Source organism: Pristis pectinata, chromosome 1, assembly GCF_009764475.1.
Source record: "Pristis pectinata isolate sPriPec2 chromosome 1, sPriPec2.1.pri, whole genome shotgun sequence".
NCBI lineage: Eukaryota > Metazoa > Chordata > Chondrichthyes > Rhinopristiformes > Pristidae > Pristis > Pristis pectinata.
The window spans coordinates 134,726,041-134,749,796 of record NC_067405.1 but is presented as its reverse complement, the minus strand read 5'-3'; the positions used below and the strand labels follow the sequence as shown (position 1 = coordinate 134,749,796).

The 23,756-nt window shown below is 45.8% G+C and overlaps 1 protein-coding gene across 2 annotated transcripts in view; it reads left to right on the top strand.

The window, feature by feature from the left end:
• The window catches only part of LOC127573687 (B-cell lymphoma/leukemia 11B-like), a 173,627-nt gene that overhangs the window by 6,084 nt on the left and 143,787 nt on the right, over positions 1 to 23,756 (top strand). The window lies entirely within an intron of this gene.

The window sequence follows — 23,756 nt, the reverse complement described above, 5'->3', positions numbered from 1 at the left end:
CACATCCTTGTATGCGCGCGCACGTGCACAGATTTCCTCTATAAATAGGGCAAACTATATTCCCGCTACCTATGTGTGTATTTATTTTAAAGGTTTTCAGGGGTTGATGTTTCTGTTATAATTCCACTGCTGATGCTCCAGAGAGTGTTCCTGGGATGTGTTCACGCTGCTGACCGTAACCTTAAGAAAAGAGAGTACTTTAATTATTAACAGTGCTGATTTTCTTTTTCTTGTTTTTAAAATGGTGTTCTCAAACAGTGCGAGAGACACCTGTGCTTTAAGATCGTACTTGTGTTGGCCAACTTTATGTATTTATTTTGGAGGGAAGTTCCTCTTGTCAATCTCACACGGAGAAGAGTCTGGATTGATTTTGTTAAAGGATAGTAATCACATTTTGGGCCTGGATTCTAGAAGGGATTTTATCAGAGTCTTTTCCCTTTTGCTCAAGGAGCCAACTTTTACCTAACCCAGAGGAAGGCTTAACTTTATCCAACAAAAGAACTACGCAGGCAAAATGAAAGTTAACGGCTGAGACAGCATGGTTTGGATTTCCTTGTTGACGTTGTTTACAGGGGCTGACTTTTGTGCTGCAGATGTCTGCGCCATAATTCTCTTTTCATTGGCGTAGTGGTTATTGCATTGCATGGGAAACCAAATAAACAAATCCTAATGATGCCAAGTTGTGAAATAGGTTCAGTAAAACTATGTTGGTTTAAAAATAATGCTCTTCCAGGATCGGGTTTGGATTAACCTCGGAAGCAAGTTCCAGCATTTTTACTGTTAAAGCACTGCAGCATCCTGACCTGCCGTTCCCTCAGTGTGACAGGGCGCAGATCCCGGAACCCTTTCTCCCGCAGTCTTCAGCAGAAGATCTGCAGCAGTTCAAGAGGGTGGCTCACCACCAACTTCCCAAGAGCATTCCGAGATTGAATGCTTGGCTTATAAGAAGCACGCTATTCTTGTCCCATGATAGCAGCAGCACTACAAGAGAGGTTTGGGGGAGTTGTTGGCTTCACATCGTTGGGTTGTTTGATCAGCACTTTGCGTCCCTTCAGGGTTTTTGTGTGTGTGTGTGTGTGTGTGTGTGTGTGTGTGTGTGTGTGTGTGTGCGTGTGTGCGCATGCGTGCATATGTGCGCACGCTTGCCCGCACACATATTCATGTGTATGTATCCAGGGCTTGTGTGTTTTCTGTCCTGTGTGGAGCTTAACCGTAAATCTCGAGAATAAGCATTTGCAGTGGATTTCTGCAACCCTCACCCCAAGATGTCTCCTGGAAGAATTCACTGCATTTTTAAAATATCTCCGACGTAATTTTTTTCAGCAATGTTGCGAATGCTGGCATTCTCTCGGAATGTATAAATAAAAAGGTTTAAAAGCTTTAATGTATATAGAAATGTTTTATTTTACCATCTTAAAGAAATTGAGGATATGGAATGAATTGCAACAAGGTTTTGGAAAATCAGTTTTACTTAGGTGATTACCCGTGTGGTGGGGTGACCTTTGAACCTATAAATTTGCATTCGGAGAAATGAATTTTGAGGTAACGTTGGGAGAGGTGGAGATGGAGGGTTATTGTTTTTCATTGTTCAACAGTGTGGAGCGATGCAACAGGCTGTGTTCATTCCTTTGGTCTTACCCCAGTGTCTGTGAGCCTGTTGGTGCTTGAGGTGTGGCTCGGGGATGTGTCTCAGGAGGATTTTGACTTTCACGTCACCCACGCCCCCTCCCCACACGGACTGCACCCTTCTCTCTCCCTGCAAGTCTGCCTCCGTCCGGAGTCCGGCACGGAACCCCGTTTCCCACCTTCCCTCTGTAGCCGACACACGGGCATTCTGTCCTTCAACTTCACCTTCCTTCTTGCTGTCACCCTTCCACTCTCCTTCCCTCTCACACAAGCCCCTCCACTCTCCCTCCCTCTCACACACAAGCCCCTCCACTCTCCCTCCCTCTCACACACAAGCCCCTCCACTCTCCCTCCCTCTCACACAAGCCCCTCCACTCTCCCTCCCTCTCACACAAGCCCCTCCACTCTCCCTCCCTCTCACACAAGCCCCTCCACTCTCCCTCCCTCTCACACAAGCCCCTCCACTCTCCCTCCCTCTCACACAAGCCCCTCCACTCTCCCTCCCTCTCACACAAGCCCCTCCACTCTCCCTCCCTCTCACACAAGCCCCTCCACTCTCCCTCCCTCTCACACAAGCCCCTCCACTCTCCCTCCCTCTCACACAAGCTCCTCCACTCTCCCTCTCTCTCTCACACAATCCCCTCCACTCTCTCTCTCACACAATCCCCTCCACTCTCCCTCCCTCTCACACACAAGCCCCTCCACTCTCCCTGTCTCTCACACAATCCCCTCCACTCTCTCTCTCACACAATCCCCTCCACTCTCCCTCCCTCTCACACACAAGCCCCTCCACTCTCCCTCTCTCTCACACACAAGCCCCTCCACTCTCCCTCCCTCTCACACACAAGCCCCTCCACTCTCGCTCTCTCTCACGCAAACCCCTTCACCACCCACCCCTTGTGCTCATCCTTGTACCTCTCTCCCACCCTCGTGGGTGTCTCTTCACCCTCCCCATCTAAGGCACACACTCCCTTCATCTTCTCCCTCGTGCACGACCCCTTCACTTTCCCTCTCCTTCGCCTGCACTCCTTCACTCTTCCCCCCACCTCTCTCTCTCTTTTCTGAACACACTGCCCTTCACACTTATCCTCTCCTGTGTCTCTCTCTCCCTCTCTCTCTCTCTCCCTCTCTCTCTCTGTCTTGCTCTTGCACACTCCCCAGGAGGTGGTTGGTGGGCGGCAGTGCTGTGTGAGAGTGGGTGGGATACTAGAAGTGGGTGGGAAACTCATCCGAAAATCCCCAGCAGATAATGGCCCCCTCTGCTCCCTTTTGAAGTGTGCCGTTGTCAGCATCCTGACAAGAACTGGTGTTTTGTTCTGCGATGTTTGCCTCACGTTCATTGGGTGTCAAAAAAACACGAGTTTTGGCGGGGGGGGGAGGTGTGGGGGGTGGAGGCGTAAAAAAAACATTATACAAACATCTACAGCTTAATAAACTGAATTGGGGCTTCACATTTGAGAGAAAACACATCGGATGGCACCCAACAGTAAATCCCAGGTTTGCACTGGGATGTTGGAACTTCTTGGTTTTCAGACATTTTTAATAAAAAAAGTATTTCTTGCCGCCTGATGAGGGCTGATAAGTTAACTCATTGTGGCAAATGCTGCAATTCGCGGCTGCTGTTCCTTCCTTGCCTCCTCACTGGTGTGAAAGGGTTTAATTGTTGGGAGGGGTTGGAACCTTCCCCCCTGTGATCTCCCATTGCCAGGAATTATCACCACTGGAAAGTAAACGGATGATATTTGATTATCACCGGCCCCTCAGAGGGCTCCTGAGTATCCAGATCTCCATATCCCCACCTTTCATGAAGAGAGGCCACCTCAGCAATTAGTGATCCAGCAAGATGTGAGGGACTTCAGCACAAGGGGTACTTTATTCAAACAGTGCCCTTTTTGCATATTCCACTGAGCCAAGTGCTGAATGTTGGTACGGTTTTGAGTCGAGAGCTTTGACTCGTTCTGTTTTGTTTGTAGTGAGGTAGAGGAAAATATTTTTGCAGAACTTTGGAAGTGTGGCCATGGAAGTATGCCAGTGTCTGCCGTGTCATGCGGTTTCATATTGTTTGACTTAACTTGGAATGCTCCTCTAGTGCTTGCTTCCACCGGGCGCTCTCTGCTGGGCCACTACTGCACGTTTACAGATGGAACTGAGATCTGTAGTGTTCCAGTGTGTGCCTTGTGCACTGATTCCCCCATCTGCTCCTGTGCACACTAGATCCCTTTGATTGCATGCAAACTTGCTCATGTTAGCAAGTGCGCAGTTGCAGCCATGCAAACACACACTTGTGCACACACAAATGTGCACATGTGCCTAAGCACACACTCAAACAGACACGCCCACAACACACTTCCACAAAACGTGCACACACTTGTGCACTCATTTGCACTCGCCAGCAGTCTTGTCCAGGCAAGGTTGGGAACCCGTAGCTGAGGCACTCCAGAGGTGCCTGATTTGTGCTATTTGTCTTTGCAATTTACGTTAGAGAAGTGAATGTAAAACTTGGCCATGTCGAGCTGCAGATGTGCACATACAGCCAGAGCTCGGATCTTAGTCACTGCTGCTCTCTACAACCTCTTGGTTGCATTGCAGCTTGACTCCAGCAGCTAGTGCTGTGGATCATGGCCAGCCTTGAGTAAGCTTTGCTTGAATTCCCGGCCTCAACATCAAATGGCCCTGATATATTTATATACAGTATACACCAAGACAAGAAGATGGAAAAGGAGACTTGTTTAAAGGGGATGTGTGTATAGATACAGGGAAAAAAGAAGTTTTGTGTGTGTGTGTGTGTGTGTGTGTGTGTTAATATCTCTGTGTCAGTCTTTCTCCTGTTAATTACTCCCTCAGTGCTGCCCTCTTTCTGCCCTTTTTTTTGCCTCTTCTTTCCAGGAGTTTCTCGCCACCTCATTTAAAGACCTGTTTCTCACAAGATCTTCTCACGTGTCTGGTCCATAGAAGAGAGCAACTGATACTGGGAAGGTGGTGGTCAGCTGGGGGAGAGGAGATCAGCCATGAGGATAGGCCCTTGTGGAAAAACTGTAGCTAATTTATAACTGGTTGCTGTGATTATTGGCAATGATGTCATTTATTTACAATGGACACTCTTTTGTGGCCGAATTTCATTCATGTTATTTTTAAATTTTATTTATAGTATTAGGTGTGGGTTATAAATTAGGTCACAAGCTGAGGATCACAATCAGCAAGGTTGCTGTACTCATTGCACAGTTATGAGTGGATGTAGCCAAATAATAGCAACTGGATCATGTGCGGGCAAAAGGGATGTTTAACTTGGCATCATGGTCAGCACAGACATTGTGGGTCGAAGGGCCTGTTCCTGTGCTGTACTGTTATATGTTCTACTGTCCTATGTGGCTTTTGGAGTTAAGCTGGAGCAATGGACAGCCTGCCCTTTGAATGTTCCCTGTTCCCTTTAGATCCCATCCTGGTTCCCCTCTTCCATTTTCTTGGTAGAGAGTTCCACCAGTCTTCTGATTTGCTCAAGTGTCTTCCTGTACCGTTGAGGCCAGGCCATTAAGGATTGGTAGGGTATTCAACTCTGGAAAGCAGTGCATGCAACAAACCGGATCATACTCTGACCCAATTCTATTACAAAGTGGCATGTACTCAGCAGGGAGATGACGGGTAGGGTGGACTGGGGTTGGCGATAGTCCGCTGGATTGCAGAGAGGAATGGGAAAATGGGAATTTTGCCCAGTTTCCTCCCATGACAGCGAGCCCTGGGCTGAACCACATCCCCTCCCACTCCAATAGCTCGGTGCTCTTGTACTTGAGGAAGGATGAAAGGGAGGAAAATCCACTCATCGCTTGCATGACTTCTGGTGCTTGTGGCCTGGCCAATTGGCAAACAGTAGACAGTGCAGAAAGCTTATGTTTTCCTCAAATTCTGTGAGAATATCCGGGATGAATGGGAACTGCAGGAATAGAAGCTCATATCGGTGGCTTTGACTGGGACAGGAGACTGGGACAAGATCAGACACAGTGTGATTTGTCCTTGATGTTTCATTAGCCTGAAGGTACTCCCAGCTCTCCAACTCCTTCCAGCTCCCTCGCCACTCCTAGGTACACTTTGCATATCACTCAGTGCATCATTGATCGGACACAGTCAGCAGTACAGCTTCAATTTAATTACAATTCCTATAGATGCTCAAATTTCAGTTTTTTCTTGTTTTGAGGCCTTATTTTAGACCTGAAATTACAGATTTATTTGCATTATTTCTGTTTTATTTAAAAGTGTGTTTTGAATAATTGCATGGGAATGAGACCTTTTTATGTATTGTGTTCAATTCGGTCACCCTGCTATAGGAAAGATGCCACTAAGCTGGAAAGAGTGCAGAGGAGATTTACGAGGATGTTGCCAGGACTTGAGGGACTGAGTTGTGGAGAGAGGTTGAGCAGGTTGGGACTTTTTTCATTGGAGCATGGGAGAATGAGGGGTGATCTTACAGAGGTGTATAAAATCATGAGAGGCATAGATAGGGTGAATGCACACAGTCTTTTTCCCAGGCTTGGGGAATCAAGAACTAGAGGACATGGGTTTAAGGTGAGAGGAGAGAGATTTAATAGGAACCTGAGGAGCAACTTTTTCACCCAGAAAGTGGTCAGTATATGGAATGAGCTGCCAGAGGAAGTGGCTGAGACAGGTACATTGACAACATTTAAAAGATACTTGGACAGGTACATGGATTGGAAAGATTTAGAGGGATATGGGCCTAACACGGGCAAGTAGGACTAGCTTAGATGGGAATCCTGGTTGGCATGGACCAGTTGGGCTGAAGGGCTCATTTTCCTGCTGTGTGACTCTATGACTCTATATTTGGGAGAGATTATAATTAATTTCACAGGATGTTGTGTGACTAAACCTTGGTGCTGAAGAATTCTGGAGTGCTCAGTTTTCAGACTGAGAGTGATGTGTTGCTAGTTCTAGGAAGTGAAGCTGGGTTGCCGTGCTTGTATGAGGGAGTTCTGGTTCGATTCCACTTCTCGGGCAGCTGCTGTGTGTTTGTGCAGGTGTGAATTATTTGGAGAGACTTAGTCAGAAATGGCATATTGGTTGGGTATTGTTCTTTTGGTCTCCAGGTTTCCCTTCTCCGTCCCATCCCTCACGAGGATCCCGGTTACACTGAAAAGAGACTCACTGCTTCATATCTCCTGGAAGGCATTGACAATCCAGGTACTTGAGACCTATGAACATCACCGACATCCTTGTCTAGCCTGTTGGTGACTCTAGACCCACAGCTAAATAGTTGATTCTCAACTGCCCCTGAAGTGAATCTGGGCAGTAAGCGCTGGCCTACTACCTGAGAGCGAATAAATAATCAAAGAAACCTTGGGGATGTGGATGGTGCTACATCACCGCAGTTTGTTCTTTGTAGCAGTGGGCCATTCATTTATCCACTGATCACTTGAGGGCATCGGTAGACTTGGGATTTTCCACTTCACCGTAATAAAACTCCAGCCTCTGGAAAGAGGAAGAGGGGACCTAGATGGAAGTCAACTGGTGGAAAGATTAGAGGGGACCTGAAGAAACCGTTTTTCTCTCAAAAGAGTGACCAGGGCTGCAACTCTCTACCTCCACCACCCCTTTCAGACAGAAACCCTTGTCACACTTAATGAGCACTTGAAAGGTCATGATTGTGGACCAAGGGATGAGAAGGGGACATAACTCTCTAACTTGATTTGTGGCTGGTGTGGACACAGTGAACAGAATGGATTTTTTTCCGTGCGATAAATTTTCCCTGATTCTAATCCTGATATCCACAGCATTGGGGTCCAGGATTCCGGCACTCTGGAATTAAACCCATCCACACCTCACCTATTGATTTAAAGCACTGGTTTTGCTCTGGCATTGCCGCAGTGTGTGTGGCTCAACTTCCCATGTTCCCATCTGTTTGCTCAGGTAACTCTCTGATTCCTGAAATGAAATGAATTGCTGCCAGCCTTGTCCAGAGTTTACTCTTGGTAGGATGTGTCTGTTTTTAAATCGGCTTTCTGTGTTCCCCTTCTTCCTCCCCCCACCCCCCCCCCCCCCCCCCCCCGAGCCTCTCTCTCGTATTCAAACTGGAATCTGGTGGTCACCAATTGGTGCTGGGATGTGCGTGCAGGTCAATGTTTCTGCCTGGCCAAGTCTAATTAGCCTTTTGTGTTTGCAGTCTGCCAGCACTCGGCACCAGGAATGTTGGCAAGCACTCTCGTCTGTAAGACTGAGGCTGCCCCTGCCCAGATAACTCGACGTGAATTAATGAGACTTAACAAAGCATTGGATTGGGCTCCTAAGCTGCCCCCTCTCCGGGCTGAGAGACGTCGGCCGCAGTGGAATGGAAGCCAGGGAGCGTTTTCCCCCGTCGGATTCTTGGGGCCGAGATGGCAAAGCTCCCTGGGGTGCTAGTTAGGGTGGTTGAGTTGGCCCCAGCCCCGCTGGTTTGGTGGGGGAGAATGAGCCACCATTCCTACCCCTGACTGTGAGCAGACCTGCCCTGCTAGTGGGCTGGCTTTAAATGGGTCTCATTTTCCCCCAACACTCTCACTATTGTGAAGTCTTTACATTGATGTTGTTGTCGAGTGATAGAATGTTACTGTTTGTGATGAGGAGAATTGAATTTAAAAATAGGCAGGTTGTGCTCCAGTTATGGAGGGCTTTGGTGAGACTACATCTGGACTACTATATATCATTTTGGTCTCCTTATTTAGGGAAGGATGCCAATGTATTGGATACCTGGAATAGGTGGGTTGCCTTATGAGGAAAGGTTGGACAAGTTAGGCTTTTATCTGCTGGTGTTAAGAAGTTAGTGGGCTTGATTACAACATGTTAAATGCTTAGGATCCTTGACAGGAAGGGTATGGAGGGTATGTTTTCTCTAGTTGGGGAATCTAGAACTAGGAGCCACTGTCTGAAAGTAAGGGATTGCTCATTTAAGACAAATGGGACGCAATTTTCTCCTAGACGATTGTGAGGGTTGTGGAACTCTCTTCCTCTAAGGGTGGTCGGGACCTTGATAAGTCAGGACGATGATGGGGACTTCGACTCAAGATGTGGCTTGGGAGCAATTGTCTGGAGCACTGGTTTAGTGTTTCACCGTGTCAATGGGCCCTCACGCATGCTTCCAGTCTTCACTTCAGGACTCAACTCCCTTCGTATGGCTGATTCAGCAATAATTATGTCTAGTTTAAGGTTTGTTCACTGGCCTGGTGCTCAAAGAGAGGGAGTGTGTCTCTTACTGTCAAATTGCTATGGCAGAAAGAATGTTACTTCATCCATAGTTTGATCAGCTTCACCACAGTAACAATCTGCAGAACTCCTAGTATCCAGTTGTGCTTCAAGGGACTCCAGAAGCCAAGTCCAGATTGAATCTGATTGAGAGAATTCCCATAAGGAGTTTTCCCTGTTGGGTCAGAGATCAGATGGCAGTTTTACTCCATGCTTTCCTCCAACCTTTTGCACTGTCCTGTCCTATGAGAGGTTGTTCCCATGTCCAGGAGACCGAGGGGAGATCTGGGAGCTTCTTTAAATCTGTGTGGATGAGAAAGCCAGGGTTGTCGTTCATTTGGATGGCCTCTGTATGTGGACTTGTCACATCACAGGTTGGTGGGACAGCTGTGCTTAGCCATTCCAGCTATTGGAAGTGGTGGAGATTTTTAGATCTCAGGTTCTGTTGCAGAATTTAACTGGGAAGTACAGGTTGAAACTCTCTAATCCGACATTCTGTCGTCCAGCATGTTTTGAATCTATTGCACAGATGTATACTAATAAACTAATTTGAATTAATATCTAAAATTAACTAAGATCTGTACTAACCCATAGATAATTGTAACTTTTGCGATCTTAGCTTACAGCGTTTCCAACTTGGGGAAACTTTGGGTTACCATTAGTTCTTGGAACCTTCATGTGAAGCTGGGAGTGTCTGTACTTAGGAAAGAACGATTCTTCTGCTCAGGGGAGGAGGATCGGGGGCAGTTTATATGAATTTCCTGTGGTCAGATCCCAAGGTGCTGGACCAGGGAGGATCAAACTGTATTTAGTATTAGTCTTCTTGCCAATCCAGACAAGTTCACTGCACTTGGTCAGTGAGAATCCTCATGCCACAGCAGAGGTCCAGAGTTCTCCCACAGTCGCACCCAAGCTCGTTTTTCGCACAATACTCACCTGACCCTTAAGCTTCATGGTGTTTTCCTAACCCTTGGCAGGACGGAGTTAGATCATGCTGTAGTTCCGTCTTTCAGCAGTGACCTTGAGGTGAACACATACTTTGTGATTGAGGTGAAACACTGAAATGATGGACTTGGTTGCAGTCTCCATTCATAGAAATATCCTGCCTTCATTGACAGGTTTGATGTCCCCATGTCTTTAGCTTCTTCGCCACGTGGTTAGTTCCAGGTCAATGGCACATGCAAATTAACTTGAAAAAGTAGAGACCATGTCACTTGCGTACACATTGGAGATTTGGGCAAAGAACACTTCCATGCGGGAGTTCACTACCCATGGTGTTAGTCACTGAAGTGAAACATTTGCATTTGTATAGCGTCTTTTGTCCCAAAGTGCTTTACGTGTTGACATTGTTAGAAGACACTGCAAAAATTCAAACACAATACGCTTCCAAAGGTGCAATAAAAAGAGAAAATGCTGGAAACACTCAGCAGGTCGGGCAGCATCCATGGAAAGGGAAACAAGAGTTATTGCTTCAGACATCTGCAATCTCAGCCCGGTTTCCCTTTCTGCAGATGCTGCTTGACCTTTTGGGTGAGCAGGTTTTACCCACAGACGGCCACACATTTTTTCCCACAGATGCGGTGCTCAGCAAGGTGTGATTATATTTTGGTGATCATATCTGAAGGGCAAATCTTGGCCAGGATACTGGGGTTATTATCCCCCACCTATCTTCTCCCAATGCAGTGGGATATCTGTATCAATGTGTGCTACAGGTAGGTGGCCAGTGTCTAGTAGCTGGTTCACGGTCACCGACTATCAACTTTTGCGTTGACTGTTACTAAGTAGGATAAATGAAACTTAAGGACAACACCATTCACTAAATAAAATTGCTCTTTGTTTAAGCAGAGACCAACTCACGCCTGGGTGGAAACAAAATTCATTGGACCTTTAGAAAAATAGCAGCTTTTAGGGTTCTGGTGAAAGAGTCAGGGAATGGGGTCAAAGGGACAGCTCTGGAAGGAGATGGCACAGACTCAGTGGGCCAAATAGGGTTCAGAGGCACAATGATTCTTTGTCACTTCTCAGTCTTTTGCTAATTAGCTCAAACCTGTCTCCTCTGGAAAGGAAACCTTCTCCTCTATAATTGAAACCCTTCTGAACACCTCCATTAACTCTTTCCTTGACCATTTCTTTCCTTTAGAGAATCACCTCAGCTGTTCCCCAACATAATGGGAGTTCCACATCCCTGGTACTTCTTCAGTATGTCACCCATTTCTCCAGGTCACTGACATCCTTCCAAACATTCTCTGCCAAAACTGGACGGTTCTCCAGCTGGGGTTCCTCACCGGTAATCTGCCTTCAGCTCTGAATATTACACTATCAAGACTTTGGATATCTGCAAAATCATCATCAAGAACACATGGCAAATCCTGCATTGATATATATTCTGATCTGTTAACCTTATTCAGAATTGGGTGGGTGTCATTGTCAGGAGAACAAATAATCAAGGCTTGGTGTTTATGATGTGTAATAAAAATTGCCCCATGCATCTCCTTTAAACTTTGCTCCTCTTATCTTAAAGCTGTGCCCTTCAGTATTTAACACTTCTACCCTGGGAAAAAGTCTACCCTATCTATTCCTCTCATAATTTTATAAACTATCAGGTCTCCCATCAACCTCCGACACTCCAGAGAAAACGATCCAAGTTTGTCTAACCTCTCACAGCTAATTTCAACCTCTAATCTCAGCAGCATCCTGGTGAACCTTTTCTGCACCCTCTCTAAAGCCTCCACATCCTTCCTGAAATAGGGTGATCTGAACTGCACTCTGTTGTTTATTCTAATCAGATGGTAAGCATTGTGAATGCAAGGTTTGCCATGTGTTCTTGATGATAAATTTGCAGATATCCAAAGTCTTGATAGTGTAATATTCAGAGCTGAAGGCAGATTACCGGTGAGGAACCCCAGCTGGAGAACCGTCCAGTTTTGGCAGAGAATGTTTGGAAGGATGTCAGTGACCTGGAGAAATGGGTGACATACTGAAGAAGTACCAAGGATGTGGAACTCCCATTATGTTGGGGAACAGCTGAGGTGATTCTCTAAAGGAAAGAAATGGTCAAGGAAAGAGTTAATGGAGGTGTTTAGAAGGGTTTCAATTATAGAGGAGAAGGTTTTCTTTCCAGAGGAGACAGGTTTGAGCTAATTAGCAAAAGACTGAGAAGTGACAAAGAATCATTGTGCCTCTGAACCCCATTTGGCCCACTGAGTCTGTGCCATCTCCTTCCAGAGCTGTCCCTTTGACCCCATTCCCCGACTCTTTCACCAGAACCCTAAAAGCTGCTATTTTTCTAAAGCTCCGATGAATTTTGTTTCCACCCAGGCGTGAATTGCAGTCTCTGCTTAAACAAAGAGCAATTTTATTCAGTGAATGGTGAAGATCTGGAAAGCACTGCTTCAAAGCAAAGTGGGGGCAGAATTAGTTATCCACTGTGGACATCACTGAAAAGGCCAGCATTTATTGCCCATCCTTAATCGCTGCCGAGGAGGTGGTGGTGAGTCATGTTGAAATGCAGCAGCCCTTCTGGTGAGGGGCAGGGGAGCTGATGATCCCTTTTAAAAGGGAATGGGATCCGCAGAGCCATGGAATCATACAGTACAGAAACAGGCCCTTCGGCCCACCATGTCCACACTATCTGTCAATTGCCCAACATGGTGCTCAAAGGACCTTATTTTCCAGGGTTGTGAGAAAGAGCAGGGGAGTTCTACTAAAGGGCCGATAACTGTGAGAGTAGAATGGCCTTGTGCTCTCCCAGATGATTTTACAGAGAGGCATGGCACCAAATTAACAAAGGAAGTAAATCCAAAGAATGTACATATTTCTCAGTGTATAGCTCCAGCAGTTTGTTCTTCGATAGTCATTGTTCCGCCATTCATTCAAGAAAATGACTTGTTTATTTTTCATGCTATCAACAACAGTCTCCACTGTAAGAGTCTGAATCAGGGTCTAGTTTTAAGATGTAACTGCATGAGAGCATTTAAATTGAATGTCTTCAATCTACATTGGAGAATGGCAGACTTGAAAGCCAGTCTTGCTAAACCCAGGATACCTTCTTAAACTTCACTTTGTCACATCTCAGCCAGGAACCAACCACACTAAATCTTTAATATGGAAAGTTATTTCCTTTCTTCCTTCCTTTATAAACCCCTTGGTCCTCAGCACCTGCCAGGTGGTGTTTGCATACACTCTCTCACTCTCCTCTAATAACTCCTTCCTGATTGTACTCGTGTGACTGGTGTAGCTATTCTTTATTCTCCTGGTTCTTTAGACAGTTGTAATTAATGTTGTCACTTCACTCATTGGCGTTAACCTCTGAAGCGATTTGTAACTTGTTAAATTTACAATGTTCAAAAGGCTGCCAGTGTTCAGAAAGTCAACATTTCTCTTTATGTTAAAGCCTATTACATTGGGAACTCTGAGAAATCTGCCCGTCATTCACAAGCTGTTAGGTTTAGTAACATTCCTTTGATGGAATCGGGCATTCATTATGATGACTTTGTAACAGATTGATTACTTGCTTAGGGTGCTGTATTGGAAGATCACCTGTAGGGCCCACGTCTACCCCTTGACCCCTGTATCCATAGTACTGCCATGTGAACCCACTACTTCTGATTGCCTACTGCTGTGATCTTGTGAAGTGCTGGATCAGTGTTTATTAACTAAAGCTCTTAATATCATTTCCCATTGAGGTATTGAGGGCAGGTTATGATGAGGAGGCCAGTTGTTTGGCCTGAGTTACCACATTCACAATCAGAGGAGGCCCTGGTCTGTTGCTCATGTCCCACTTGTACTCTGGTTAGGACCACCCATGTTCCTCAAGGTTGATGAAATACACCAGGCCTTGGCCATTGAGTCCTGCTGTGTTGCAGGAGAAGTCCATTGTGGTTGCGGGGCCTCTTGTTGAAGTGTGCTCCTTTTTCCAAGTGTGAAGCCAGGTAGTATCACTAGCCTGGTTTGACAGGGCTCTTGGCTGAGATCGGGACTGAAGCTGTAATATTTTGATTTGTCAATAAAATTTCATGGCAAGTCCGAGGAATGCTAATACAGGCCGCCCCAAGGTAACGAATGGGTTCTGCTTTTACAGACGTCCTTAAGTCGATTTTTGTCAATAAGTCAGAAAATACACAAAAATTGCTCAATATGCTAACTGTCCCTCTGCAGTGTGGAAATGAATGGCATCAGAAACACAAGACTGATAAGAAAAATTAGTTACTAAACGTGGAGAGAGAGAGAGAAAACTAGGTCTACCCTTCATAAGAACGAACTTATATCTGTACATTGGACTTGTGAATTTAATAACATTATGGGAGCTTGTTTGTATGTAGGAGTGTCTATAAATTGGGGGCTTGTAACCCAGAGACAGCCTGTAAGTAATATCCTCACAACATGGGATATAAACAAACATGGAAGCAACGTACCTTCTACTTTAAACATTTAACTTATTTCCACACTATGAAATTTCCAATAATTTGCTCTTCATAACTAGGTTTGACTGACTGCCAAACTGGATTGGCAACTTCCATTGGTTTGAAAAACCACATTACAGCTGAATACAATGCCTGGACACATACAGTCTTAATCCTGGTTAGGCATCACCTTGTTCAGTAGTTTTAGATTTGCTTTGTTAACGTGGCGAATCTTTGGCGGGAGTGGTAATGGTGAAGAAGTTCTGCCCGTGGTAGTGGTTACATGGGGGTCTTTCACAACTTGGGACGTCCCACTGTACTTTATAAGCAGTAAAGCTCTCAAAGTTTATTCATTGTTGTAAAGTAGGGGAAACACGGCAGCCAATTCACACATGGCAAGCTCTGTCTTTCGTGGGCTTGGTCGAAGGACAGGTATTGATTACACAGCAGGGGAAAAACGCCACAGATCACCTTTGAAATAATGCCCTTTGCATCCACCTTATGTTAATGTCTTGTCCGAGATACAGTTCCAGCAACAGTGTTGCACTCCCTCAGTATAGCACCAGAAGTCTCAAACTCAATGATATGTTCAAGTCTCTGGAGTAGGACTTGAACCCATAACCTTCTGACTCCAGGTGAGAGTATTACCAGCTGAGCTGCAGTCACTGATAGAGTCATCTGCCTGGAAGCAGGCCCTTCAGCCCACTGAGTCTGGACTGACCATCCAGCACCCACTTACACTGATCCCGTTTTTTTTCTGTCCACCTTCTCGTCAACTCTCCTTAGATTCTTCCAGTTCATCACACACTGGAGGCAATTTAAAGTGGCCAGTTAACCTACCAACCCGCACATTTTTGGACATGGAAGGAAACCGGAACGCTCCGAAGAAACACATGAGGTCACAGGGAGAACGCGCAAGCTCCACGCAATCGGAGGTCAGGGTTGAACCTGAGTCGCTGGAGCCTTGAGGCAGTGGCTCAGCCAGCTGTGCCGCCTGTTGTGATGTGTTCATTGCCCCCTGTGAAGAATGCACCCAGATGTTTAATTGAGCCATGCAGGACTGCTCCCTCATCCCTCAACTGTGTCAGGCTAACTTGCCCTTGGTGGTGGGAATGCTGCGGTTTGACAAACGTGAGTCAAGGAAGGTTTCCCACTCCTGGTCACCATCGAGGAACCACTCATGGAGTGGTGTGGGCACATCAGATGAAGGTATTGGTATTGGTTTATTATTGTCACTTGTATCGAGGTACAGTGAAAAACTTGTCTTGCATACCGATCGTACAGGTCAATTCATTACACAGTGCAGTTACATTGAGTTAGTACAGAGTGCATTGAAGTAGTACAGGTAAAAATAATAACAGTACAGAGTAAAATGTCACAGCTACAGAGAAAGTGCAGTGCAATAAGGTGCAAGGTCACAACAAGGTAGATCGTGAGGTCATAGTCCATCTCATTGTATAAGGGAACTGTTCAATAGTCTTATCACAGCAGGGTAGAAACTGTCCTTAAGTCTGGTGGTACGTGCCCTCACGCTCCTGTATCTTCTACCCGATGGAAGAGGAGAGAAGAGGGAATGTCCCAGGTGGATGGGGTCTTTGATTATGCTGGCTGCTTCACCAAGACAATGAGAGGTAAAGACAGAGTCCAAGGAGGGGAGGCTGGTGTCCATGATGCGCTGGGCTGTGTCCACAGTTTCTTGTGGTCCTGGGCAGAGCAGTTGCCGTACCAAGCCGTGATACGTCCAGATCGGATGCTTTCTATGGTGCATCGGTAAAAGTTGGTGAGAGTCAAAGGGGACAAACCAGATTTCTTTAGCGTCCTGAGGAAGTAGAGGCGCTGGTGAGCTTTCTTGGCCATGGCATCTACGTGATTTGACCAGGACAGGCTGTTGGTGATGTTCATTCCCAGGAGCTTGAAGCTCTCAACCCTCTCGACCTCAGCACCATTGATGTGGACAGGTGCATGTACACTGCCCCCTTTCCTGAAGTCAATGACCAGCTCTTTTGTTTTGTTGACATTGGAATACATTCCACTTGTGGTTGCCCGCACCCTTATCCCCTGATCATCCAGCCTGGGTCGGGTTAATCAGCAGAGATAAGGGATCGCACTTGGAACCTGCCTTGTTGCTATGGCTTGTCAGAATACGTTTACTGAGCCGTCAGACCATTGCAGCGACTGGCCTCCAGTCGCTACCAAATTAGACATATTTGCTGAACAGTTGTGGTAGGCAGATGTTGGAGTCTTTCTTTTCTCCCAGTGATATTTTCGTCTCAATGCAGGCACCATTTTACAGTGGTTACTGTTCTACTTTGAACTGGTCTCGCACACATTGTCCACACTTCATAAAATCGGGCCCTCACTGTAGCTCAGCTGAACGTTGCATTCAGATGGCCTCCGGAAAACAAAGTATGACAGACCAATTAAATGTGTGCAGTCTCCGTACCTGAAAACAAACCTGTGCTTCTCGGCACTGAACCTCGATAGGTTAATAGCAGCTCAACGACTCTCTAGGAAGGCACAGTTAAGCACTGGGCTGCTGCTGTCAGGTATAAAATGAGACGGACCGCTTTATTTTTGATATTTTCTTTGCTCTTTTCTTTTAAGAGGTGTCTTGGGGTGGGTTTTATGAGCTTGTAAAGATCTGTACACTGGTCGAGAAGCTTCCTGTGCAGGAAGTGCAAAGTTAGCTAAACTTGGCTGGGAGCCAGTTCACCTCCACTAAACTGAGGAGCCAGTCCAAGCATTGATTTGAACCGGGGAGTGGGGGAGGGGTGAGGGTGGGGAGGAGGCACGCAAGTCCAAGGACAGAAGCGCTCCTTGAAATCCTTTTATCTGTTTGTTACCGACGAATGCCTCTACTTGCTCAACGTGTGTTTTTTTTTTGTCCCTGGCCCTCAGGTTTAGCCGTGCAAGGCTTCCTTTGTTGTGTGTACAGTTGCCTTCTGCAGAGAGAAGACGAGGAACATTCTTTGCTTTAGAGCCTAGAGTAACAAATACCAATGTGAAGGAGTCATTGCAACAGGCTGGCAAGTCAGTCAGACCTGTTCCACACAATAGCAGGCAGCTTCTGCTTCTCTGCCTCCTCAAGTTTAATAACTTTGGGAACAGGCGGCAAGAAATCAGATCTCCTAAAACCTGTGCAGAGAGCAATTTGGAATTCATTTTTTTTATTTTTGGGAGGAAACTGATACCGCCCAGGTTAGCTGTAAACTCTGCAGTGGTTTCTAGTGCACAACTTTCATTTCATGTCTAATTTTAGTTGAAAGGGAATGGAATAAATGCTTACAGTAGGGGGTGGGGAACAAACTTAGGAGTTCAGGAGAATGAGGGGTGTCCTTCTTGAGACAGGGAAGACCCTGAAGGGGCATGACAGGATAGGTGCCGAGGTGTTTTCACGAGTAGGACAGTGACGTAGATACAAGACAAGGGACTGGTCTTTTAAAACTGAGGTTTCTTTTCGCAGGGAGTGGTCTATCCCTGAGATTCTCTGTGGCAGAGGGTTGTAGAGGCCAGATCATTCGAAGTATTTGAGGTGGAGACAGATAAATAATTTAGTAAAATTTGTAAATTAGTTTATTCTTGTCATATGTACAGTATTTGAACAATCGAGGAATTGGGGGTTATGGGGAGCCGGCACAGAAGAGTTAAGGCCAGTGTAGATCAGCCATGATCGTATTGAATGATAGGGCAGGGTTGAGGGGCCGAGTGGCCTACTCCTGCTCCTGTTATCTTGTGAATGGGGTGGGGTGGAACTAGCTTTGGGGCATAGGGATTGGCAGAGGTATGAATGGCTGAGTGGCCATTCTCCTGCAATGTATCTTTCTGTCATTGAAAATAAAAGGACCAATTAAACCAGGGTTGAGAAATGGAGGTGGGTGGGTTGGTTAACTGCCCGCATTCGCCTGCCCGTCCCCCCTGCTTCCTAACCGGTAGCTACACTGCCCTGAGGGCTGGAGGGGTGGATCTGCCCCCGGCAATGTGGAGGCTGGCTGTTCACTGCAGAGGAGAGGAACGTGAATGGTGGGGGGAAGCTGGGAGCAAGGTGTGATGCAGCTCAGTGAAGCTCTGCTGGGGTGCTTAGGACCTTGATAAGATATATATTAGTCACATGTACATCGAAACACACAGTGAAATGCCTCTTTTGCGTAGCGTGTTCTGGGGGCAGCCCGCAAGTGTCGCCATGCTTCTGCCAACATAGCATGCCCACAACTTCCTAACCCGTACGTCTTTGGAATGTGGGAGGAAACCGGAGCACCCGGAGGAAACCCATGCAGACATGGGGAGAATGTACAAACTCCTTACAGACAGTGGCTGGATTTGAACCCGGGTCGCTGGCGCTGTAATAGCGTTACGCTAACCGCTGCACTACTGTGCCTGCCCACACAGAGGCAGATGAAGGAACAGTGGCTTTGATGTAATGAGGGGCCTTCCTTGTCCTTGGCAGAGTGATGAAAGGACGCTAGGTAATGTTTTTCTTTTTAAAGAGCTGCGATTTTCCCCTTGGAGCAGAACGAGACACAAACCCCATCCACCACCCCAGATGTTGCCTCCATCTGCAGTGTAATGGGTACCATCCTGCAAAATACCCAGCCTACACCACCCCAAACCTCTACCACCAGGAAGGACAATGGCAGCAGACACATGGGAACACCACCATTTGCAGGTTCTCCTCCCAGTTTGCACACTATCCTGACTTGGAAATATCTCATTGTTTCCTCATGGTGATGAGTCTAAATCTGACTTCATTATTATGGGAGCACCTATCCCAGAAGGACTGTAGCAGTTCATGAATGTGGCACACCACCATCTTCTCAATTGGGGATGGACAATAAGTGCTGGCCTTGCTAGCGGCATTCACTTAACTAAATTAATAAAAATCATTTGCTTCTCTCCAACGGGTCCCTATTATCAGTACCATTGCTTTGCAACCTCTGTTGATATATTGCAGCTTCTTTTGAGAATTAGTCCATTAAGCAGCGCTACATTCAGCATTGAATCAAAAGAAAATTCAGTCATCTTCATTTCCACTTAATCTTCAGAAATGCTCAGCAAATAAGCAGGAGGTTAAACTCCACAAAGCGGGTGTTACATTCCAGTATAACTGTACACATTGTACTGCAGTAGTATCAATGCATTGCATTAAAATAACCTGAAAAAGACTGGAACAGCTGAGAGAGATGCAGCAAGAAACCGCTGAGACCCTGGATTCAGAAGAGGAGAAATCTGTTCAGATTTTTTTTTTCCCCGATCCATGTGCAATGAGCCTTGGTTTGAAACTGGGCCTGTGTATGTGGATGGCAAGTCAGGACAGGGTACGTAAAGGCAAACGTACTTGGTGCAGAAAACGTCGAGAGGGGATTTGATAGAGGGGTACAAGATTATGACTGGTTTGGATGGGGAGCTGTTTCTGTTGGTGAATGGTTCAAGGACCATGGAACACTCATTTAAAATCCTGGGCTAAAAGTACCAGGGGGATGTGGGGTAAAACCTTTTAACTTGAATAACAGTTATGATCTGGAGTTGAGTAATGGTAGGCACGGGATCAATCAGGGTTTCTGAAAGGGAATTGGAAATAATTTGCTGGGCTGTAGGAAAATGGGACTGGTACAATTTCTGTAGCCGGCAGTTGACACATATTTGACAGACTGAATGGCTTCCTTCTGTCCCTCAATAACTCTTTGATGTTTTGATGTCCATTAATTAGGTTACTTTTTGAACAGGTAGGGCAGTTGGAAGTCCCAGTGTTGTCCTACCTCTCACCAGCAGGTGTGGAGCTGATCTACTCTTCCTGGTTTTCATTTTACTCTTTATGGTGAGAATATTTCACATCTAGAGCTAGAGAGGGTGCAGGAAAGATCAACAGAGATGTTGTCAGCACTGGAGGGCTTGAGTAAAAAGAGACTGGAGAGGCTGGGACTGTTTTCCTTGGAGCGAAAGAGGCTAGGGGTGGTGACCTTATGGATGTTTATAAAATCGTGAGAGGCATAGATGTGCAAGGTCACAGTCGTTTTCCCAGGATAGGGGAGTCTAAAACTAGAGGGCACGGGTTTAAGGTGAGAGGGGAAGGATTTAAAGGGGACCCGAGGGGCAAGTTTTTCTCACCGAGGATGGTGGGTATATGGAATGGGCTGCAACGGGAAGTGGTACAGTTACAACATTTAAAAGACATTTGGACAGGTACATGGATAGGAAAGGGTTAGAGGGATATGGGCCAAGCGCAGGCAAATGGGACTAGCTCAGGCAGGCACCTTGGTTGGCAGGGACGAGTTGGGCTGCGGGACCTGTTTCTGTGCTGTATAACTCTATAGCTTATTGCCATACCTGACTATCCACCTTGACCCAGGAAGTCCATATATGCATCAATCTGGCTGAGATTCAAACTCCTCCCAACACAACAATGCTGTGATGCACTGCACAACATGGTGTTAGTGCTCAGCAGTGAAAGGCCAAAGTTAAAAGTATGGCCTTAAAATCTTTGCACAGGCAGCATATTTAAACAACAGATTGGGGTTCCTGCTTCTGTGAATTGGTGATCAGAATGGGGTCTGCACTAATCCCCCCTCCCCTCAATCGGTATCTTTTCATCAATGTCCAATGTAAATACAGGTTGAGGACTTTGAACGTTTTTAAACTCTCTGCTGACATAGAAAGCACAGGATGTTTATTTTACAAGATAACTTCATTTTTACACACTTTGTATTGTGGTTCCTGAAAACACGTTTTCCTTTTTCCAGGGATCTGTTTTGGAAAGATTATCTTGCAATACAACCATAACTACACTCTGAAAATACTTCATTGGCTCTAAAGTGATTTGGGATGTTCTGAATGCAGCATGAAAGGGGCTATATAAATGCACGTCTGTTCTTTTTCCCCAAATTGTCAGCGCAGATGGGAATATCCATTGGACCTTGCAAGTTCAGATTTATTGTCAGAGGCATACATACATAGGGTATAAATGGCATGAAAATTAGCTTTTTGCAGCAGCAACACAGTACATTACAAACATGACAAACATAAGATAAACTTAAATTAACATAAATTATATCTAACTTGTGCATAACATACATAACTTGGAACAAGTGTTGGTGAGTTCTCTACACTTCTGTGCTGGAGAATATCCAAAGTGCTGGCGTTAATGGGGATAAATTTAACTTACTTGTAGGACATCCACAAGTATGACCTCATCATGGCCTCGGGATGTCCAAACAGGTGATGCAGCCAAAGTACTTTTGTCGGATAAGTTGTTATAATGTAGGAAAAATGACAGTTACTTTGCATGTAGCAAGCTCCCACCCACACCATTATGACAGAGACCAGGTATTCTGTTACACTGTTGGAACTGGAAGGTCCCTTCCACTGCCTGGACAAATGCAGAGCACATTTTTGTGTGTGCGTTTGTGCTGGGAAGTCTGGTTTTATTACTAGGAACTGCTGGAAGTTTGGGTCTCTGTTGCATTCTTGCATTGGTGCCTACTGCTGTTTGGGATGGTTTTACGTACCCGTGTCAGTTGCTGCTGTCACTGATGTGGTGATAGGAGAATTCTGCTGTGTGAACTTTAGCAGTGTAATCAGTAGAGGGGTGGTAAATTGAACAGGAATTGCCTGATCTCTGGCATAATTGAAGTTAGCCACTGCTGGGGGAATTGGACTGCTGTGTACTCTTCTGCTTTGATGCTATTTATTTAAATTAGCTACCTCTTGTTCAATTGTCAGTATTAATTGTTCACCCTCTTCTTGCAAGAGTTTGTTTACTTTCCTTCTCTGTCCTTCTCTCTATGTTGCATTCTCCAATTAATCTCTGTGCCTTTTTCTTCCCCTCTCCTTTTGACTAAGTCCCTCCTTGCCTCTGTTTCTTGTTTCTTTGTTTTTACTCAGGTGGGTGATCTTTATTTCCATTTTCTTAGTTCCCTGAGTATTTCTCTCATGAAGATGCAGGGGAAGCTTTTGCAACCTCTTTAGGGAGGATCTGTCTGCTCTCGCTGCCTGGGAGAAAAGGGCTGTAGTTGGTTGACGGCTGAGGCTGAGTGGGAACAGCAAGAGGAACTGAGATCGGATTACACCAGGAGAGCTTAGTTGAAGCTCAAGTCTTGGTCTTGGACAGAATAAGGATGCTGATGTCCGTGGTGAGGGAGAGGGAAGGTTAAGCTTCTGACAAATAATTCACTTCCCGGAAACACCAATAGTTACAGAGTAAATAGAACAACAAAGCCTTCATAATTGCAGAGAAAACTTTTATATTTAGATGTACTAACTATATTACTAATACAAATTGCCATTGCAAATGCCAAGTGGCTCAATAACACTATCGGGTACATAGTTATGCAGGAATAGAAAATTGAACCAGGCCCAATGGATGATGATTTCAGTATTTTAAGTATCTGGGGAGTAATGTAGGGAAAAGTGATTCAGGGGCATTGGGAAGTGAGCCCAGGGAAAGGGAGACTCTGTCTGGAGAGCTGAACATATTCTGAGTGGGCGAGAGACTTGGGGGGGGGGGGGTGGGGGCGATGGGGGGTGTTGAGAAGGACCAGATTTGCTGACTACAAGAGTCGGATCTGGTTATCAGGTGTTTTGGGTGATTTGTCAGCAGTGTATTATTCGTTCAAACCCACAATGAATTTCAAAGAGAAATTGAAATGTGCAGCCAAATGCCAGAGTTTTGGAAAAGAATGAAGTGAGGGGGTGGGGTGGGGTGATTGATTAATATTCAGGTACTAAGGTAAAATGTATGTCACATGGACGGACACACACACACACACACACACACACACACACACACACACACACACACACACACACACACACACACACACACACACACACCACTCCCGCACTTCTCTGCTGTCTGTCAATCTATGACTTGAAATGTAATGATTAATATTCTGTAAAAACAAAATTTTTATTTCTTAAATCATTTAACTTTAGATCTCATTAGTTTGCTTGCTCATCGAAAATTCCAGTGTGCAGGGAGTATTGATATTCTGACTGAAGTTTTTAACCAGTTCATCTAGGATGGACGTCTCTGCATTAGACTGACTATTGATATTGGACCGGGTTGCGCAGGACTCGTCCACTGCTTGGATAAAAACAATTACTGGATGCAGAGTGTAATATTGTTGTTACGTTACATTATTACATTCTCCTTTAAAAAATGCTGTGCGCAGTTCCTCCACACACACACACACACACACACACACACACAGAGTTAGCCCCTTACCCTCCTTGCATTCCCATACTTCCACACAACTCTCTCTCCCCCTCTGTCTCTCTTACTTTCTCTCTCTCTCCACTCCTTTTCCATCTCCCCTCCCCAGCCTGTACCCTCATCCCCTCACTTCATTGAACTGTGAGAGAACTGCCTTGCTACCTTGGGGAGGGAAACAGCGCTGGCCCAGTTTGGTTGCAATGCCTTGTACGAAGGTCATGGTGTTGTCTTTCACAGCACAGGGCTACCCTTGGACATTTGCCTGTACCAAGGCATACAATATATCCAAAGCCCCTTGTTCA